This window comes from Mixophyes fleayi, chromosome 5 (genome assembly GCF_038048845.1).
Source record: "Mixophyes fleayi isolate aMixFle1 chromosome 5, aMixFle1.hap1, whole genome shotgun sequence".
In the NCBI taxonomy this organism is placed as follows: Eukaryota; Metazoa; Chordata; class Amphibia; order Anura; family Limnodynastidae; genus Mixophyes; species Mixophyes fleayi.
In genome coordinates this window covers 155,694,392-155,717,946 of record NC_134406.1, presented here as the reverse complement: position 1 = coordinate 155,717,946, position 23,555 = coordinate 155,694,392, and the positions used below count along the sequence as shown (strand labels likewise).

Sequence of the window (23,555 nt, the reverse complement as noted above, 5' to 3'; positions counted from 1 at the left end):
TTAGGTGAACGGGGTCTATGCATATTCTTTTTTCACTGCAGCTACCATGGCTGAGACCCACTGTGTTGCTTCCTCTATTGGGGTAATTTTACCGGGCTTGACTTGTGGTCTAGTTCAACAAGAACTTTGTCCTTCATGGCAACGAGGATGCGCCGGGGTGCACAGACTGTGTGGACAATTTACTCATTCAGTTGCATGTGGTATATGACAGGGAGTTTACTAATGGTATGACAGTCAAACAGATCTTTGAATTCCTTTAGTTCTGGAATTTCTGGCTGTACCATATGGACTTTGGGTCCCAGGTGTATCAAGCCAAGTTTAACGCTATCAGGCAGTCCTATAGTGGTCTGATGTCACAATCAACAATGTAAAGTTGTAATGGAACACATGTGATCTAATTTTTGACTGGCAACTATGCATTGCAGACCCAGAGATATAAAACTTGTGGGTCTTAACAGGTTGAGAGGCACATATTGCTTATTTCTGACCACTAGCAGCTCCCTTGCTTCCATGGACCTTGAAGAAACCCTGTAAGTAATTACACTATAAGTTGATAATGACAGCTCGCATGGTTTCTCCTGAAAATCAGTGGTGAGGATAAAATGGGTGGATGAGATAAATAAAGAACAAGGATTGCGGTCTATAATAGGTTTGGGTTTTGGACAATAGACTTTTTCCAAGACTCCTGTAATGCCAATTTTGCAGGCATCTGATCTAGAACTCCAATAGGTTTATTGCTCATGAACACTTGCAATCAAGTGAAGATCAAAAATTAGCAGTTGACTTGTTCTGTCAGCTCCCCAGTGCTGCTGTTAACATGTGACTTTACATTTTTATTTATCCATATCCTCACATGACAAGAACAAAACTTAAGACACCAAAGAGAACCCTGATTTCACTTCTGCTATAGATGAGTATTCTTCAATTGACTTAATTGAAGAATGTGATCTTCATGGTCTCAGAAGTACTTATTTGGTCCGTGAGAGAGCAGAACATTTTATAAAATATCTCATTACACAGTCAAAGTAAACTATGCAACTTTTGTTAAAACCATGGAACATTAGTTTGTGTAATGCATGTCATAGCAACATATTTACTCTAATTAGTTGCCTTTAACATGGCAAGACATTGCTAACTCTAAAGGGAAATTTATAAATAGACTTTTAATGAGATATATGTTACATTGCCAATTCTATAGTTGTTTCTGCTTTAATTAAATTAATTACATACTGTTGTACATGTTGCAAAACATTGCAAAGGCCAACAATAATAACTAAATGCTTTCGTACCTTTTAAAATTAGCATTATATAGCAGCCAGATATGAATATTAAGAATAAATGAGCATATGAGATATATGAAATAGAGAACGTTAGCATGACCGAAAAATAGGTTTTCATCTGTATAAATGCAAATGATTATTTTTTCCTGCTAGAGTGATATTTCATAGCACATATAGAAGTAAAATCTTCTTTCATGTAGTCCAAATAGGAAAAAAAAGGAACATTTCCCCAAAATATAGCTACTAGGTTATCCTAACTCCAGAGAAGATTTTACGTTAAGAACAAAATATGTCAAAAGATTGCATTACAGTGAGTGACCCTGTAGGATCTTGGAAAGGGGAGGTACTGGTGAATATGAATGTTATTGATTGTGAACTGTGGTCATTAATAATATGTTAATTTCTCTGGTTCACAAATATTGGGTCCTCCATACCCATACTTTAAGTATCCAAATTGTATAAGGGTTTATTACATATTCTACGATCTCTAAAAGCAGTTTAAATAAAAATTTCAATTAAATTACATTTCCACAAAATATAGAAAATTAAGTCTCTTAACACATAGTACATTATCCTGCATAAAGTAATGGACAAAAAGTCTAAACAGGGTCATATACCTCTTTTAGGGCATTTTCTGCATTCACTCTAATGAAATATCTTAAAAATCTATGATATATTGAATTCTTTGGATAAACTATTCTGTGTTTCATCAAAAATACCTTCTTGTTAATTTATCTATTGCTGGTAAACTACAGCTCAATTTTCTTATATGAATTCTGCTATATCTGTGTTAGGACCTGGACTATAGTTATCTTAGCACTTTTATTCAAAATCTCCTGGCCAGCAACTTGTGGATCATCATCATCATCATCATCATCATCATCATCATTTATTTATATAGCGCCACTAATTCCGCAGCGCTGTACAGAGAACTCATTCACATCAGTCCCTGCCCCATTGGAGCTTACAGTCTAAATTTCCTACTATAGACACACACTCACACACATACAGACAGAGAGGGAGAGACTAGGGTCAATTTTTTGATTGCAGCCAATTAACCTACCAGTATATTTTTTGGAGTGTGGGAGGAAACCGGAGCACCCGGAGGAAACCCACGCAAACACAGGGAGAACATACAAACTCCACACAGATAAGGCCATGGTCGGGAATCGAACTCATGACCCCAGTGCTGTGAGGCAGACGTGCTAACCACTACGCCACTGTGCTGGATCTATGAAAGTCCCCCAAATCTGCCTTGTCCCAAAAGTAAGGAAGGGGTCAAAGTACTTAATAAGCTGGTGGGGTCTCCCACCATCTAGTCCCCATGGAGTAGGTAAAATTCAGGTGGGTTCTGTTTATCCAATAAAGGTGAGTAAATGTTTATCAACTCATGACCAGTTTGCCCAATTCAATTAAAGTAGTCCTAAATCTGCAAATCAATTTGAAAAATACATTCCCTAGAGGACCAACCCAAGATCTGTCTGTCTGGTGTGGAAAATAAGAACGGGGCTAGATGTGAAAAATGCGTTTCTGCTACTTCTGTTTAGAGATGGTCACTGACCCCCGTGTTTTGGTTTTGGATTCGGTTTTGGATCTGGATTACCGTCGTGTTTTGGTTTTGGTTTTGGTTTTGCAAAACCGCCATTGCATGTTTTGGTTTTGGTTTTGGTTTTGTTTGGTTTTGTTTTGCTATTTTTTTGGAAAATCCATGTTTTTGGGCCTAAATTAACCCAATTTAGTGCTCCAACTGTTTTAGAGACAAGTAATCTAATTGTTGAGGTAATAAATCATCCAAAAAAACAGTTTAATTCTTCGTTGGTAGGCCTTCATTTATTCTACACACAAAACAGATTGTCTTCCTCTCCATCTATGCATATTGGCAATGCAGCCATCGTCTTTGGATGTATATTACACCCTACACTTATAGTTAAATATGTAAAGAAATGGAAAAAGACAGTTTGCTTTCTGTCTCTATAGGCCCCCCTCCACTTTTTTTAAAAAAACTAAAAATTCAGCCATTATAGACTGTACAATATTAATTGACATGGAGAAAGCCAGTTTGGTTTCTGTCTCTCTAGGCCCCCCTCCACTTGTATAAAATACCAAAAAATCCAGCCGTTATAGACTGTACAATATTAATTGACATGGAGAAAGCCAGTTTAGTTTCTGTCTCTCTAGGCCCCCCTCCACTTGTATAAAATACTAATAAATTCAGCCGTTATATACTGTACAATATAAATTGAAATGGACAAAGGCAGTTTGGTATCTGTCTGCATCAGATCCTCTCTCCACTAGGAGTAAAATAGAAAACTATTCAGCCGTTATATAATCTAGAATATAAATAGAAATTGAGAAAGGCAATTTGGTATCTGTCTGCATCATAATCATCAACATCATCATTAGCGACCTCGTCGCCTACACAAATCTCCCCCTCATCCTCTTCTAATTCCAAAGTGGCATCCTCAATTTGTGTATCACCGGCTACACTCGGGCTATTAAGGCACACATCAGCAGAATGCTCACTATTAGACATCCCACTATTGGATGGACTCTCCACAGGGATTGTTGTCATTTGTGAATCAGAGCAAATATTCTCCTGTAATGCTTCACTGTTATCTTGCAGCTCGGCTTTGACGCGTAACAGTAGTTGTGCACCAATTGTAGGCTGGGTAACTTTTTGGGATCTGCCACTAATAGCCAAAGGTGAAGGCCTCATTCTCTCTTTGCCACTGCGTGTGTAGAATGGCATGCTTCAATTTTTTTTTTATCGTCACTTAACTTTTGCTCAGTTACACTTCTTTTTTGCTTCAATACAGTAAAAAAATTTTGGGTTTTTGTTTTTTGCACTAATTTGGAAACACTCTGTTGTTTGACATCACCTTGGCCAGATGACGTACTGGGAACACTAACATCAGGACTGGTGACAGAACCTGGTTGCTCATTCAGATCATATGTGGACTGCTTTGAATCCATTCTGAGCGCAAACCACTGGGGAGTGCTAAAAATTATTTGGTAGATACTGCTGACAGATATGACTTTTGACAGCCAGAAATATTAATGCACAATTAGGGAGGACACCCCAAAAGCACTGAGGAGTGCTAAAAATTATTTAGTAGATACTGCTGACAGATATGACTTTTGACAGCCAGAAATATTAATGCACAATTAGGGAGAACACCCCAAAAGCACTGAGGTGTGCTAAAAATTATTTAGTAGATACTGCTGACAGAAATGTCTTTTGACAGCCAGAAATATTAATGCACAATTAGGGAGGACACCCCAAAAGCACTGAGGAGTGCTAAAAATTATTTGGTAGATACTGCTGACAGATATGACTTTTGACAGCCAGAAATATTAATGCAAAATTAAAGAGGACATCCCAAAAGCACTGAGGAGTGCTAAAAATTATTTAGTAGATACTGCTGACAGATATGACTTTTGACAGCCAGAAATATTAATGCACAATTAGGGAGGACACCCCAAAAGCACTGAGGAGTGCTAAAAATTATTTAGTAGATACTGCTGACAGATATGACTTTTGACAGCCAGAAATATTAATGCACAATTAGGGAGGACACCCCAAAAGCACTGAGGAGTGCTAAAAATTATTTAGTAGATACTGCTGACAGATATGACTTTTGACAGCCAGAAATATTAATGCACAATTAGGGAGGACACCCCAAAAGCACTGAGGAGTGCTAAAAATTATTTAGTAGATACTGCTGACAGATATGACTTTTGACAGCCAGAAATATTAATGCACAATTAGGGAGGACACCCCAAAAGCACTGAGGAGTGCTAAAAATTATTTAGTAGATACTGCTGACAGATATGACTTTTGACAGCCAGAAATATTAATGCACAATTAGGGAGGACACCCCAAAAGCACTGAGGTGTGCTAAAAATTATTTAGTAGATACTACTGACAGAAATGACTTTTGACAGCCAGAAATATTAATGCACAATTAGGGAGGACACCCCAAAAGCACTGAGGAGTGCTAAAAATTATTTGGTAGATACTGCTGACAGATATGACTTTTGACAGCCAGAAATATTAATGCACAATTAGGGAGGACACCCCAAAAGCACTGAGGAGTGCTAAAAATTATTTAGTAGATACTGCTGACAGATATGACTTTTGACAGCCAGAAATATTAATGCACAATTAGGGAGGACACCCCAAAAGCACTGAGGAGTGCTAAAAATTATTTAGTAGATACTGCTGACAGATATGACTTTTGACAGCCAGAAATATTTATGCACAATTATGGGGGACACCCCAAAAGCGCTGGGGAGTGCCAAATATGAAGAAAAAATAATAAACCTCTATCCTCCTCTCTGCACTAGCGATTTTGGTTAGAGCAATTGCAAGAACAATATTGTATTCTCTGTCCCTGCTCTAATTAGCCTATGACTACACCCTGCTCTCTCCCTCTGTCAAATGGCGATGGATTGCTGTGGAGGCGTGTATTTATAAAGTTGAAGTATCGCGAGAACCGAGCCCCGAGATCCGACGACGTCACAATGACGTTCGGCCTCGATTTGGATTCGGAATGGGCGGGAGAGTACCGAGCTGCTCAGCTCGGTACTCGGATACCCAAAGTTCGGGTGGGTTCGGTTCTCGGAGAACCGGACCCGCCCATCTCTACTTCTGTTTAACTATATACTTCTTTGTTTTTATACTTACACAAATCATCTTTATTATGTACATGATATCTACTTTAATGGTATTGATTATTTTAAATGAAATGCAACTACATCAACTGCGATATTTGAACGAAAAAGCAGCATTGATAACATAAATATATTTTGGGTGCAGTTAATCTAAAATATATTAAAATAATTGTATCACTATTTATTTCAATTAATAGACATTTTAAGACATACAAAAATTAAATTGAGAATATTGCCTAAGTGAAAAAAGGCATTAACATAACAGACAATTAGAATAATAAGACTGCTAATTATCTGGTGACATAAGAATAAAGTACATTAAAATAATTTGAAACACAGCTCCTGCTTCCATACAGTTGGAAAATCACATAATGGACATACCATAGTTTTGCAACTATTAAAACTATAACAATATTCCTTTTACTGTATAATCCATTGAACTGATCTTCCTTGTCATCTTTAATATACTCTCTGTCTTGGTGAATGTGCAAGAAACTTTGTACTATTCGGTTAAGAATACAACCAGTCTTATTCGAATGGAATAGAGCCATTTAAAAAGACTAGGAATAGTTGTTATAAACAGATCCTGATCATTTGAACTACACCTACTGCAATATTTATTCAAGTGAACTAAGACTTTGCAAGGTCTGGGTAAACTGAAAGACAAATCTGTAGCTTTATTTTGTTGTTGCCTGGACTCAATCAAAACTGTCCTTCACATATATTGTTTGAGGATGTATTTATTTGTGAATAATGCAGGTGAGATGGTTCAAGTTCATTGCTTTCCTTCATATATATGTCATTGCTTATAAAAACAAACATACAGTATATTGTGTATATTGTGTTTTTAATGTTAAAAAAAAGTGTTTTTAAAAACGTGCTAAATAAACACAGAAAACAGGCATAGGAGCCAGCTCTGTGGGTGCTTCAGCACCCCAATACTTGTGAAGCCGATGCCACTAACCATATTTGTTCATGACATTTTTTTAATCAATCAAAGGAAGTGGGAGGTAATAAGAGCACCCCAAAAAAATTTTAAAAGTTGACCCATATGTAAATAGACATTATATTTTTTTTTTATCATTTCGTTGGAAAAAAAATCTTAGAAAATCTATATGAAGTGATAAGGAAATTTCCAACTGATGACTAACAAAAAGTTACTGTGCACCAGTTTTCAGATATTATGTTAGTTGGTAAATCTAATTTATTATCGTCTACCCTTTTAATGTAGAGGATAACATTTCTCCATCCTGCAATTTCTTAAACAAATGCAAGAACAAGAGGTTTAAATGATTTAAATATTGGGACAATATAAGTAAATATGGAATACTAATATCCTGATCATTAGTGTGTAAAAGTGGGCTGTTATTATGGACAATTTCATGATTACAAGTGCACCATATATGGCTTTTGAATTAATGTTCACACAAAAAAATGAAAAGACACCAACTTCATAAAACCATACCCATTAATTTGCATATCTACCTGTGTTGCTACATTTTTGGGTGATCGAATAACACACCAAACTTAAATGTACTTAACCATGTCACCAAGTCATGTTTTTAGATATTCCCATTAGCTCTGTAATTGTATTCATCAATATATCTCTAGTTACAGCCATAATGTACTGGACAACTGTCTCAAACTTTCTGTGACAATCTCAGGAGTTCTATGTTAGTCCTGGGTTCACTCTTATATTTCTCCAAGTCTCTAATAAAATTATGGAAGATAATAAGCTGCTCTCTAACTTTCAAATGTTCTTTCTCTGCACTTTCTCTTTGTAGTGCTTGCACAAATCTACCCTACATTTGCAGCAGCCTTACGTTCAATGGTATTATATAGAGAAATCTAAATTCACAACGGCATGGCAAGGATCTGCCAATTGTACAGGTGCAACATATTTAATTCACTCATGAGCAAAGGGAGCCCAGGGTCCTGAACTAGACACCCACAAAGGGAGTAGACTCACACTCTTTTGATTTTCTTTGCCTGGTATTTGTCCAATTAAACTGATTAAACAAATTACTATAGTCTAATAACTTTACGTAGTTTATATAAAATAAACATCCCTACCACATAACAAATGTTAAGCAGTGCAATAAACACAATTTCAATAGTAGGATTTTTGCCTGTCATTAATTGCAATGCCACACCCCACTCTGGTACCAAAATGTTTGAGGATGTACCTTAACTCTTATGTCTTTGTGTGAGATTACAGTTATTGACAGACAACAATAATTGTAAAAAGGATTATTCAAATGTTTATTATAAAATATATATATATATATATATATATATAAAATCAATAGGTACTTAGCTTCAGAATTCAATTTTATTATTGAGAAATGTCTTGACCTGAGGAGCTCCATTTTCATATAGCACTCAGTGAATTCAGGAACATTTACTGGACACAACCCTTCTCTGAAGTTACAGTTGAGACTAAGGTTATTTGAATATTATGATAAACTCTGAATCCTACCCCCTCCCTTTCTCCCCCCTTGAAACTAGTTAAAACCAGTTCTTTGCTAGACTGAACATATTACACATCTCTTTGTACTGCATAACAGTGATTATTGCATGTATGTTATCTACAAAACAGAAGGGGGGCTTTCAGGAGTCAAAATCATGTGAAACCTTTCCATCACAGGCCCCTAAAGTAAATTCAAAAGTCTTACATTCACAAATAAATAGCTATAATTTACTAAATCTATTATTTTACATAATTTTGCTATTATGCCCTAAAGCCCAAAAACCTCCATCAGCTAAAGTTTTATACAGTTTTCTTTTAACAGTTTATGATCATTTGCTTTTTTTCATTAAAGGTTACATTTAAAGCTGGTGCTTTTTGCAGCTAGTGACACTTAGGGGTAAATTTATCAAGCTTGGAGTTTCCGTTGGCTTTGAAAAATGGAGATGTTGCCTATAGCAACCACTCATATTCTATCTATCATTTTGTAGAATGTACTAAATAAATGATAACTAGAGTTTTATTGGTTGCTATAGGCAACAACTCCACTTTTCAAACCCTCCAGAATCTCGCAGCTTGATACATTTACCCCTTAGTTGTGAAATGTGCAATATTCATAATCCAGCCATTTCTGAATGATACAAATCAAGTGAAAGATACAGTTTATATTATTATTATTATTATTATTATTATTATTATTATTATTATTGTTATCTATCTATCTATCTATCTATCTATCTATCTATCTATCTATCTATCTATCTTTCTATCTATCTATATGTAGTTGCATTTTTTTTGCCTGGAAAATTAACAAATATGTGGGATAAATATTTATGTTGCATTCTTAGTAAATTAATACATATTATTTAAATATGAAATGACTATAAATGTAATATGTTGTACCCTGCAAGAGCTAAGGGTTTTCCTATAAGTTATGTTTGATTCAAAAATCAGAGTGATTGAATTCTGATCTGCTGAATACAACTGGATGAATTTAGTTGCAGCAGCTGCCTTCATGTGCTGCTTGCTGCTCTTGGCTGGGTACCAGCCCTCTCTATTTGCTATAAGGTGCAGTGACATGATGTAAAGAGGAGTAGCTATCCCAAAGTGTACAACTTATTTAAATGCATTTAGAATCAAAGAAAAAAGTTGTTAAGTGTCTTGTATTTAATAATTACAAAATACTCTATGGGCTATTTCTAGCTTGAGTTTGCTAAAATGTGGTTGGTGAAATGCATATATTTATAAGTACACAATAGTTTAGGGGGACAACCACCTGTATTAAGCAGATTGTTGTACAGTAAATTATATATGTTCACAACATGTGTTTTTGAGGAAAACACTGGTTTTAAACCCAATCCACATGATAGGACCATATATGAAGCAAATATGCTTTTACTGTGCAGTTTTACATTTTTTTCACAAAAGATGTGGAATTGTGACCTAAGACCTTACATGCTTAAAAAGCATCCATCTTCCTTATTACATTTGCTAGGATTTAGGGGACAGAGGAGACAGAAAAGTTAAAGGTATAGGTAGGTGTTATAGTTTTTAAAACTCTTAATCACCCCTTGATCATCAAGGGATTCCAGGAACAACTTCTGTCCAAAAACTATAACCCTGCAGAACATTTGAAACACCCATTTCTGCTGCTGATTCCCTAACCACAGTTCCCTTCCTTGTTTTGTAAAAGAAACAATCCAAGACCACCACCAACTTCACCAATCATTGCTAGATTGTCAGATCAACACTATCATCCATGTTTTGTCCATCATATAGCCATCAAGCTCAATCCCCATGTGATTTGAGCAATCTCACAAATTAGAACAAGTTTAAAATATTTGCCATCTTTCCAGTGGCTATTGTCTAGGTCTTAAAGCCAACATTGTGTTTTCAGTTTATGCAGTTTTAAATCATGCAATTTGATGTGTGGTTTTAGTTTTGATAAATTGCATGTTTTGCAAACCTCACATCAAAAATCATCAAAAATGGTGGGTATTTATACATACATTCTTAATCCATCGAGCCCTTTAAGTTTTGTCATGATTTTATGTATCATTGCTATTCACAGATTCATTTACATTAACATATTAAGGTTACAGTAACTGGGAGCAATATTTTGCCAAATATGTATTGGTTTCAAATAAGATTTAATTGCTTATAGCTATAGGCTGACTGATAACTTCAACTGTAACAATATCAAGACATATAAACATAATCAATCTACATCTCATATTGACTGGACCTGAGGGTATTCAGTATAATATCTGCTTTATTTATGAAGTATTGATTTATGTTTCAGTCTGAAAATGAAAGCAAAGCAGTCTATACAATAATATATAATAATATGTATCTCAGACTGGGTTAAGGGTGAAAAACTGTATACCTGCTTCATTAGCAACTGGCATTAACATCTGCTGAACAATGCATTTTCATAACATATTAGGCACAATATATTTCTATAAAGTGCACTGGTGCTCGTAAATGAATCAATGTGAGCTATCTCAGCACTTAAAACTAACAAAACAGAATGTATGTTAAAGACACTAGAATGTACTCTGTTGAATTACTAAAGAAGGTTTGGCTGTAAAATATTTAATAATTTTTGATAGTTGATATATCATCTTTCATCGCTCAATTTAATTTAAAACATTCGCACAATTCAAAATATCTTGTTTGATCAAAAGACCTGAATTTCAGTTGTACTTTGAAAGCAAATTCATATTTAGGTATTTAAGTCTATAGGGCAGATGCAGAGTGGGATGTACACTAGTATGTGTAGCTTATCTTGCGTGACAGTTGATCTCTGCAGATGCTCAGAAAGTGGGCGCTACTGATATGTGCTTATGCAGACTTGCGTTATTCTGGCACTCACGACTGGCTACTCCTGGAGAGTGAGAACAGAAGGAGGGAAGGGGTGTTATAACATTGGCTGAGTACAGTAAACGTGTATTTGTGCAAATGTAGCTCATGTAGACCTGCCTGTTAGGAGGCATATCTTTTTCAACCAGACAAATGCAAATACTCACTGATGATGATGACTTATCATAAACCAGATACATATGCTGCTGATGCATAGAGGTGGATACATCTCGAGATCTGTGAGGCTCTGCATATGCATATTGGCAGTAATGCAATCGTTTTCTGTGCTCTTGATTAAGAGTAATTTACTCCCAATTTGTGGCCAACTCTGCATCAGCCCCTATGAATTTGTACTTTGTTGTTTACTGCCTATTCTCTGATTTACAGGACAATTAATAGAGATCATAGTGGTTGAGATGGCTTCAAACTCTATGAAATATACTTTACCCATAGTGATAATTGTGAATCTGCAAATTTGAAAACATGTAGTGCATCATTATTGAAATGGGTCTATTTTAATTTCTTGTGCTTACCTTGGTGAACATGCACTTTCTGCTTTTGGGAAGCACCTCTATGAAGGTACCATCGATTGGATTATGGTCTGAGATAAAAATATGCATGCTAGAAAAAGTTGACCACACCATTAATTTCAACTATTCCATTAATGTCTTACATGATGCATAAGAATAAATGGACATTATATCGATCTTTTTTATGTATCACTCTTCTAAATTTAAATCTTTTGATCTCTTCCCCAGTAAAGAATGCCTGGATAGCAAAACAGGCATTCAACCAAAAGTATTTCTTGATCACCCATCTCCAGCATCTGAGAACACATGTATAACATTAAGTTGTTTTGTGAGTTCAAAAAACATTAGTTTTAGATAATTATATTTACACCATTTACATCTAAATTTCATGTAAATTAGCAAAAATGGACATGGCTTTAAGTTACTCAGAAAATATTGTTTTAGCTTTAAAACACCTTTTTAAACTCCATTTTTTAAAACAGAGACATTTTAATAACAATTTTTTGAGAACATTTTAAAACCACCTCCTTCAAATTAAGACTATTTTAAGGACTTTGTGGGGTAACTAAAAATACTACTGTAAGACTGTTTTATGAGAATTTGTATATTTTATATAATAGCTTCTACCATATTTATGTATATGTGTGTTTTGTGTGTATCTTCTAAGTTTATAATAGCCTACTTCCTGTATATCTCTGTGTGTTTTTGGTATCTTTATCTCTGACACAATTTATCCTATGTATCAGTATGTGTTTTGTGAATGCAGTGTATATTGTAATGTGAATTTTATGTGAATATGCATAATCAGTGGGCACAATAAAAAAATTACCTTTTTTATTTTTTTAAGAAATGTGTTATTTAGTGAAATAATATGCATAGTATGTGTGTATAAATTATGTAATGCATGTGTGTGTGTGTAAAGAGTGTCAGTAGTGTGTGTTGTTTATTTATTTAGTGTGTTGAGCTTGTCAGCTGTGTTTAATATGTGTACTAGTTTAGTATACGTACTAGTATATACCGTATTTCCCCATGTATAAGACGCTCCCATGTATAAGATGCACCTTAATTGCCGGCAGCCTTAGCTGTCAAAAAGTGTGCTGAGTGTCCTGAGTGTGCTGAGATTGCAGGAGCTTGCTGCTGGCGGCTGCACACTATGTGCAGGTCCATTCGTCAGAGACAGGCAGGAAGACTGTGCTGGCTTGCTGCTCTGATTGTGTTTTAAACATCTGCAATTGTCCCCCCCCCCCGATGCCACTGTACTGCTGCTCCCCCCCTGGATCCCCCCGCTACCACTGTATAAGACGCACCCAGTTTTTAGACCCAAAATTTTTAAAAAAAGGTGCGTCTTATACATGAGGAAATACAGTAACATCTTTCCCAATTTACAGTGACAAAGGGTTGTAAGAAGAGTCGTATTGCCTGGTTGGAGCTGTGTGAGGTGTGGCCTGGGTTAATCGAGGTATGGCATAGTTTGTCCTCAACTTTAGCTCTGGTCTGTTGTGTTTACAGTACAGTCGTGGCCAAAAGTTTTGAGAATGACACAAATATTATTTTTCACAAAGTCTGCTGTCTCAGTTTTTATGATGGCAATTTGCATATACTCCACAATGTCACGAAGAGTGACCACATGAATTGCAATTAATTTCAAAGTCCCTCTTTGCCATGACAATGATCTTTATTTCACAAACAACATTTCCACTGCATTTCCGCCTTGCCACAAAAAAACCAGCTGACATCAGGTCAGTGATTCTCTCATTAACACAGGTGAGAGTGTTGACAAGAACAAGGATGGACATTACTCTATAATGCTGATTGAATTAGAATAACAAACTGGAAGTTTTAAAGGAGGGTGGTGCTTGAAATCATTGTTCTTCCTCTGTTAACAATGGTAATCTGCAAGTAAACATGTGCAGTCATCATTGCTTTACACAAAACGAGTTTCACAGGCAAGGATATTGCTGCTAGTAAGATTGCACCTAAATCAACCATTTATTGGATCATCAAGAACTTCAAGGAGGGAGATTCAATAGTTGTGAAGAAGGCTTTAGGGCGCCCAAGAACATCCAGCAAGTACCAGGATCGTCTCCTAAAGTTGATTCAGCTGAGGGATCGGGGCACCACCAATGCAGAGCTTGCTCAGGAATGGCAGCAGACCGGTGTGAGTGCTTCTGCAGCTCAGTGAGGCAAAGACTTTTGGAGAATGGTCTGGTGTCAAGAAGGCCAGCAAAGAATCCACTTCTCTCCGGGAAAAACATCAGGGACAGACTGATATTCTGCAAACGGTACAGGGATTGAACTGATGAGGACTGGTGTAATGTCATTTTCTTTGCTGAATCTCCTTTCCGATTGTTTGTAACATCTGGAAAAATGCTTGTCCAGAAAAGAAAAGGTGAACACTACCATCAGTCCTGTGTCATGCTAAGAGTAAAGCATCCTGAGACCTTTCATGTGTGGGGTTGGTCCTCAGCCAAGTGAGTGGGCTCACTCTCAATTTTGCCTAAGAACACAGCCATGAATAAAAAATGGTACCAAAACAACCCCGAAGAGCAACTTCTCCCATTCATCCAAGAACAGTTTGGTGATGAACAATGCCTTTTCCAGCATGATGGAGCACCTTGCCATGAGGCAAAATTGATAACTAAGTCGATTGGGGATCAAAACATCCAAATTTTGGGTCCATGGCCAGAAATTCCCCAGACCTTAATCCCAATGAGAACTTGTGGTTAATTCTTAAGAGGCGGGTGGACAAACATAAACCCACAAATTCTGATAAACTCCAAGCATTGATTAGGCAAGAATGTGGCCCAGAAGTTGATTGACAGCATGCCAGGGCGAATTGCAGAGGTCTTCAAAAAGAAGAGTCAACACTGTAAATAGTGACTCTTTGCATAAACTTAATGTAATTATCAATAAAAGCCTTTGACACTTATGAAATGCTTGTAATTTTACTTCAGTATACCATAGCAACATCTGACAAAAGGTCTAAAAACACTGAAGCAGCAAACTTTGTGAAAACCAATACTTGTGTCATTCTCAAAACTTTTGGCCATTACTGTAGATGTGTTGATTTATTTCAGTCTGTTACACTGGTCCCTTAAATTCAGTGTAAATACTTTGTACCCATTCACCTTTATTTCTATTTGCTTTTTGGGTGTCATTGAATATAATGTTACCCTTTCTCTGTTGAACAACTCCTAGGGTCAAACTATCCAGTCAATGAGATGTAAATCAGATGTGATTGCTTGGGGTAGCTGCAGGTATGGTAACAGGCACTTGTTGCTGAAACCAAAGTTTACAGCATTATGGAAAATGCAATGCTTGCATCGGTAAGGCATTTCCAGGGGCAATTGTTGTCTTGGGATTGGGTGCAATCTAGATACCAGTTGTAGTTTTTTTTAAATAGAATAATACTCATGTGCCTTATATTTTCATTATGGCAGTTTTCAAGGTTAATATTTCTACTTGTCGATATATCTACTTGAGTGCTTAACATTTGAGTGCTCACAGCCAAAGACTGAATGACAACAACTAGAACAATTGTTATGAAGACACAAATATAACCTATTTACCTTAGGATATTGGTTATAAGCTATACTTTATTCATGAAGCATTCTTTTATGGTCCATTTTTTAATTAAAGGCATGCAATCCATAAAATGATTTATTTCAGATTGGTTCAGTGTTAATAACTTATACCTGCACCATTAGTGACTGACAATGGTGAAGAATACCTTTTCCCTAATGTCTTAAGCATGATAGCATACATTTTTCAAGAATACTTGTTCAGTTACCAGAAATTTCCAGCAGTAAGAGCAATGTTCAGATATGAAATATCTTGAAATATTTATGTAAGCCCACTCAACTTGTATAACCATTGGGGGGAAGGCTTCAATTCAGACCTCTGTAATCCAGTTGTCACTTGGTATTACCCCAATAGAAGTTTTTCCCCCCTTTAGAGTAAAGACCATTTTAGGGACATTGTGAGGTAACTCTAAAAATATTACTGTAAAAAAAATGTTTTTTTCCTTTAAATAACAAGTATATTTAAAGCATGTACTTTTCTTGGCTTTACTCCTACCAATCATTATCTCCTTTTCAAAATGTCTCTTGAGGGCAGGCATGTTTACTAGTCATGCATGCGCAAACTCACAGCTCTCAGCATGTCCTGTGAAGGCACAGGAGGTGAGGAGGGAGATGATTTTTCAGTAAAGAGCACAGACAGAGCTCAGAGGAGCATTCCATAACCTCTCTGCTCACTACATCATTTGCCATGTGACTGTGGTTCCCACGGTATTCCAATGATTAATGACAGCCTGACAAAATAAACCAAGAAAAAATGGTAATTACTAGGCTTTTTTTATAGTTCATCATAGTGATTTATGTTAAAAAACTCACCTAATTTTTTATGGGATTGATGCTATAAATTAGCATTTGTCTAGTTAAGTGTTATAAATTAGTTGTTATGCTTCACCTAAAGCAGAAGCTTTACTGAAATAACTCAATTCAACTTAGCAGATTGTTTTAGATACAATTATCCAGGTTAACCTATAAAATCCAGCTGTAATAACGATTGCTATATATGTGTTGGTTAATTCTTTCTATGAAAAATATGTATTTTCTTTGACTATCTTTGTATTTGTTTTAAGCACAAGAAAATCAAGATTTTCTGTCTGCTCCATTTTCTGTGCAGTCAAAGCTACTGTTATAACAGAGCTGCTATAAGAAGACATTATATGTGATAGATAAAAGTTTAAAAAATAGCAAATTTCAGTTAAGATTTGTCAGGCACAAAAAGGGCTAGGACATTGAAGGTGAGGCATAGTACTATATGGGTGTGACACAGTGGCAGAAACACCATCACTGCAGAGGCTCAGTCACCATCACTGAAAGTAAGAAAAACAATAAGTACAATAATAATAGGGGAACCAATGTATGAATTATCAATTAATGTGCACGGGTGCATACCTGTAACTTGTGTAAAATGTATAAAAAAAAATTGTAGACAAGAAAAACCCTGCTGTATATTGTCTTATTTTTATAGAACTATTAGCTGTAGACAATTGTTTAGAAATGGCTAATCTAAGTTAAAAAGTATTGAAAAGAAAAAGCTGATTTCAATTTCAAATTAAAGTTTTTTACAGAGGCTCCTAGAAAATGTGATTTAGTCACATTTCAATCCAGTAAATGATGGTATGGGTTAATGATCTCTTTAGAAACAATAATGTGATTTATAGAGAAAACTAAAGGAAATCATTTGTATATATGAAATTCATTAGCCTAATGCATTGATCTGTTGTTTTTTTCAAAATGTCAACTTAAAGTACTGTATTAATTTTACATTTGCATCAATCTATTTTTCACTTGATTGATATTACAGAAAAAGTAATTAAAATGTGAAGTCTGTTGCACTGTAAACTGTAAAATCCATTATATAGCTGGGCATTACCTGCAAATACTTGTTCTATCCCATTTGTGGAATGGCTCTATGGATTTCTAAAAGTTTATTTAGCTAAGGGAAAGGAATGCATGATAGGAAATTCTCAAACCAACCTGACATTTGCATTGTTTTTATTGTGTCTCCAGGGTAAATTGATGCTGGCTTACTGGTTTTCCAACCATGTGAGTATATGCATTACTAGACTTTTGAAGCTAATCGTTGAAGGCAATTTCAGTAAAAATATTTGCTTATATCAAATATATATATATATATATATGTCCTTAAATAAATACAGATAAATGAAACAGAATGGAAACATTTTTCAAAAATATCCAGCAAAGATAGCTAACTACACATCCTAGAGATTTACAGGAAATACTGCATACTAAATGTGTGAATTTCTTATGAGTGATATGTGCACAATAGACACAAAAAAGGAGATTTACCCAAGTGTGGTTTTGCCAGACAGCATGGTTTTTGTCGATTTCATGTGCGGTTTGTAAATGCCAAACCGCATATTAAAGCACATTATTTTAAGATCAGTAATTATAAGACATAAATCCTGATTTCTGAGGGAGGGGAGGTGAATCAGGAGAAGTCTCTTACAACACTCAGCCAATCACAGAGGAAAGACAGCTCCTAAATGGCTGCTAATTGTGCATCAAGTGCCCCTCTGAAGCGGTCTGTTCGATCAATTATGGCTTTGCTATTTCCCATATGTACTATTCCTCTTTACATTGGATTACATTGGACCAAGAATAAAGCAAATTTAAGGTAGCTGTCACAAATCGAGGTCTTAGTCCTGTTTACACCACTCGGCGGTACCATATCACTGTTCATCTCCCTTTTGGGCATATGCAGCATTCTATCCTGGGGCAAGTGTGACTTCTGTCTGCAGTACTGGAGGCTGCCATCTTGGGTGTGACATTTGCTAAACATCCTGCTAAGTTTGAACACCCAATCTCATCCACCAAATAGCTTCGTCTGCAGACTATAACAGTCTCCTCCCATAATCTGCAAATTGCCAGTGCAACACTTTCCTAGTTCCTGGTTCCAGATTACCACAGTTGCTGTTTGTTTGCTGTTTCAATCTGCCTGCTGTATACAGATTTCAACCATCAACCCTTCATGTGAATTAAGCTTCATCTTGTTTGTTGTTATATGGAATTTTACCATTAACCCTCTGAGTGAGTTTAGATTCACACTGTTTGCTGTTATATGGATTTCTACCATTAACCCTCTGAGTGAATTCAGCTTTATTCTGCCTGCTGGAGTAAAGACTTTGCTTATTTATTCCTCGTGTGGATTCACCTTCATTCTATCTGCTCGTATACAGATTCCAGCTGTTACCTTCTGTGTGGATCCTCCTTTCACCAATCTATTCCTGTCTCTCCTACTGGCTATCTGGGGTAGTAGGTTGCGGTTCTGAGTCTTCCACTTTCTGGTGTCATCACTGTGTCTCAGGGTACCGACTTTCAGTTCCAAGTGCAACCCAGGTTCTGAGTTATGAGTTGTCCAGGGCCAGTTCCAGGCTTATCCTGTTCAGGAGGTTGCCATCCCTGTATATCCTCTGCTTTTCTGTTCTGAGCTCTGAGCCTTCCCAGTCCCAGTTGTGGTACTATATTTGTCTCTGGTCATGGGTTTAAGTCCTCCCTGTTCCAACATCCAGGTTTCAGTACATCAGTTCCAGATTCCAGTCATTTATTCCAGTAAGGAGTCCAGTCCAGCATTACTCCTCCTAACATCCAGTATACAGGATTAGATCAACCTCTATGAGCAAGACATTCATCCGGCCTCCCCGTTTCTTCTACACTCCAGCCACAGCTAGTCCGAAGGGTCCCGAGACGGATCCCAGAAACCCTATTGCCGTGACAGTAACATAGCAAAGTGACTTACTTACCACATGTATATAGCAGAGTCTTTCACAGCTAGCACCATATCAGTGAGCAGTTATTTAAATTAATTTGCCAACAAGTCGGTGTGGTGTCTTTTATTACATAGCACAAATGTTAAATTTAAGATTAAATGTTTATAGTTATGTTATCAACTGCTAAGCATTTTATTTGTTTTGCAAATATAACATCTATCCTATGATTAATTCATACACTATATAGCAGGGTGTTTTTAAAATGTACCTTTAATACATCTTTATTTGGCTGGATACATGCCATCCTCTGTCTATGAACAAGTTTTATCACACCAACATCTTGCTGACATCAGCGATTTGAACTGAGCAGTGCAAAAGCCTATTCGGGCTTTGGTTAGTGACTAGGCCTGGTTTTATGTTTTCTGTTGTCCTAGGTCTCTTTTCTGCACCAATACCAAAATACCTACAGAGCCCCATGTATCATCAAAGCTCTCTAGCGCTAGCATCATAGCACCTACAGCATCCTATGTTTAGAAATAATTTTAAATCACTCATAATTAATTCTGCTTTATTCAGTTATTATTAAATGGCATTTTTATAAAATAAAAGCATAAATATAATGACATGTCAAAGCTCAACATCTGTGCCTCTACAGTCTAATGTCTGAATCTTTGTGGCCTTTTTTTCCACAAATCCATATTTATTTGCGACATGCTGTGGGAGGTGGTGATAGACAAACGACTTTCATATGCTCAACCCACTGAATCTGCAGGAAAGGTAGGTGCAAGATTAGATTTGCATGAGAGAGTATCCAGCAAATGATTATAAATAGGATAGGGGAAACTGATGTGGTACATATGTATTTAGAATTTGGCTTACACTTACCAGTCCTTACACCTGGAGAAGCAGAATGTGGTGGCAAGTTAAGCAGGGCAAGTAAGCAGAAAAGCATAGGTCATGTACATTAAGGGCCTGTTCACATAATTGTGACTAGAACGTACATGGACACAGAATAAAATATACATATCTAGCTTCTTCTAATTTGCTGATTGCATATTGACCCCTCCAGCTGATAGTACTTAAATCCTTAGTGTAACAGCAATATAATAAGTATTTTCACATTACTTAATTGACATTTTGATTTTTTGAAATTTTTATAGAGGAAGACAGATATATTTAATTTAATTTGTATTTGTGTTTTGAATTTGCATGTAATTAAATTTTATGTGGAATATGCAATTTACATTTTATTAACAACTATTCTTTGTTGTGTATATAACACTTCATTTCATTACTTTTTAGTTTCTGAACTGCTATGTGCGCTTGTACAGATGAAAAAAAAGTGTACTAAATGCCAGAAAAGCAATTTGTGTTCATATCAACATGAGCCCCTGTGTGTTTATATTTTAAAACTATGTATTGTATTTCTAACTAGAACCAGGTATTAGCCAACCACATGTGACTAAACTTGCATATGAAGTATATTAATAAAATGATGATAAATACGTATAGATAATCAGACAGATGTATATGTTCACTTTGCAGTTTATCCCAAATATACCGTTATATAAAGCAACACACTCATATATGTATTAGTGTTTGTGAGTGTGTTTATCATCATCATCATCATTAACATTTATTTATATAGCGCCAATAATTCCGCAGCGCTGTACAGAGAACTCATTCACATCAATCCCTGCCCCATTGTATCTTACAGTCTAAATTTCCTAACACATACACAGGCAGACATAGAGGGAGACTAGGGTCAATTTGATAGCAGCCAATTAACCTACTAATATGTTTTTGATCACTTTCTATAACTCTAGAGATACCACATCTACTCACAAAAACCCTGAGTATGATACAGCAATACATTAGAAACATTTCAATACACCATTACCCAGATATATTTCATCAGTACACCAGTAGATAGTTGAGGATACTGCAAGGTGGTAATTGGATGAAGTGGATTTGTTTTACCTGAAGAAAGTCCACCTGTAGGAGGGGTATGGGATGGCTCTATAGGTATTGTCTTCCTGACATTTCCTATAAATCAAGTAAGACAGGACATTGACTCCCTACCAGCTTGAGAAGAAACGTCTGATGCACACCAATATGCTCAGTTTGCACAAACCTTCTTTACCCAGCTGAGCCAGACCATGTTCTGCCTCCGCTAGGCCTGGAGGATAGACTCTGGGAGCTACTGGCCTACCTTGTCCATCTCTCCAGGGTCCAGCAGACTCCTGACCACATCCCTTCACCTTTCAGATTGTTTATTCTTCAGGCAACACAAATCTCATATATTTTAACAAATTTATGTGTGTGTGTATAATTTAAAACAATACAAAGAAAAACAAAACAAAACATTGATTTGTCGGTTGTCACTTAAAACCCTGCTGTTCATTTGACAGCTATGCCTGGCCTGTTGTGAAAGTCATGTACAGTCATGTGTGTAAACTTAACTAACAGCTACTGCAGTTGGCAACTGTGTCACTGTCACAAGTCCTCCATGTAATGTGAGTTCTACTTATGTAGTTCCATTGTCTTAAAAAGTTCTTCAGTCGTCTCAACGTCACCTCCTATACTAGAAAAATACTGAAGAACAATGTATAACAATAGATTTACCCTCTGTCAATTCACATGCCATTCTCAATCCCACATGTTCAGCTACTTGGCTAAGTGAGGAGGGTAAAGGGGTCCATTTCTATAACACTTTCGCCAATTATAACAATATCCAGTACATGTCTATCTGACTATAAAAAATATAAAAACATGAGAATTTTACATTTTCTAGGGTTTCACTTATGTCAGGTCTTGTGGAAAAAATCCTACTCCAATTTTCTACACAGAGATGCATATCTCCTACCAAACTTTGTGCATATATAGAGGCACACTTCGCACATGAGACAAACAGGCAGATACCACATGCAATCTATAAAACATGAATCATATTTCCACAATGAAAACTTCTGCTTAAAACTCAGCAGCTTCTATACACATAAAAACAAACTCCTAGCTACTTCTGTGACTTTGTCAATGTAATGTGTGTACCCCTGATTCTGTCTGATGTCACAAATGTCCTAGCCCCATGAATGAGACCATGTCTACGTGTTTTTGTATCTCTTTACAAGAAAAGAATTAGATACTGACAGAGATGTAAAGGATGAGAAATAGGAGAGCAACAAATAATAAAACAAAGAAAAGATTTGCAGACAAACAGAAAAGTAGAAAAGCAGAGAAGCAAAGAAGCAATGTATGAGATTTTACAGCAAAATGACAGCTGGATTGGACACTATGGGGAAATGGTTCTACTTTTCCACTAATCCCCTTAGTTACTCACTAAACTATGACCCCTCCCCATTCTTCTCAAGTTTAACTGGGAGTTACGTCACCCATCCAATCCAGTGTCGTCCATGGTTAGCTCATATGGAACTCGGTATCTCATGATAACGCTACCTATATACCTTTGCAATAGACTCCTGACTATAATGGAGAAGTGCAAAGTTAACCCATTGTGACACATACTCTACATCTCTCATGTGTTTTCCTCCTGAAATACATAAAACAACATTAGAGCGAAGTATGTGCACACTTCATTTTAAATAATGAATCTCAACCAAATAAATTATCCTGAGCCACTGCAATTAGAAGAATGTCACAATGACCTATTGTTAATTTGTCTTTCAAGGGAAGCTTTGTACTCCTCCAGCAATCCCCTTAATCACTAAGTATATATATTTCTTTGTTTGTCCTTATCTACAGGAAAAATATATATCTGTGTGTGCTTTATATTAGAGGATATTTGGAAAAATCTGCAAGGTGAATACTTAAAGACTTCATTCGTAAAAAAACTATTCTTTTTTTGTTTAATTTGCTTTTTATTAAAATAAATTACTTATTTTATTTATTTGATATTTTTATCAAAATTAGTACAAACATGAAGTACATGTAACAAGTAAGGCATGTTTAAAACTTACAGTCACAGATAAGATTCATAATCTAAGCCACAGTAAAGTAACGTCATTTTTTTTATGAATATATAATTCAGAACAATTATATAAAGCTGTAATGACATAGACATAAAAGAGGACTAAGAAAAGTTAAAGAGAAGAGAGATAAGAGTGGATAGGGGAGGGGGGTAACTCCTCGAGGTGTATAAAGCCCAGTTAAAAGAGATAGTGTCCACAGGGTTTACATGTAACGTGACCTCTCGCATAAGCATCTATCAACATTTAAATCTCAAATGAGAATAGCTAACCCGAGTCGATAAGAGCGCGATAAGACGTGGATTATTTAAATTCAAGCCACCATAGCCATATTGCCGTGTATTCAGTGACCTTATTTTGGCTTGAACAGTATATATCCTCCATAAGCCAATAAAGGTCAATCCGTCTAAACCACGTCCTTATGTGAGGGGGCACAGGAGACCACCAGTGGAC

At 36.1% G+C, this 23,555-nt stretch overlaps 1 protein-coding gene across 2 annotated transcripts in view; it reads left to right on the top strand.

The window, feature by feature from the left end:
• Positions 1-23,555, top strand: part of LOC142158709 (cadherin-10-like) — a 317,909-nt gene that overhangs the window by 42,036 nt on the left and 252,318 nt on the right. Inside the window, exon 2 of one of the 2 annotated variants that reach the window (XM_075212931.1) lies at positions 17,396-17,431. The exons of the other annotated variant lie outside the window; for it this stretch is intronic. The gene's annotated coding sequence lies outside the window, so the exon portion shown is untranslated. The remainder of the gene's footprint in view (positions 1-17,395; positions 17,432-23,555) is intronic. 2 annotated transcript variants of the gene reach the window in all.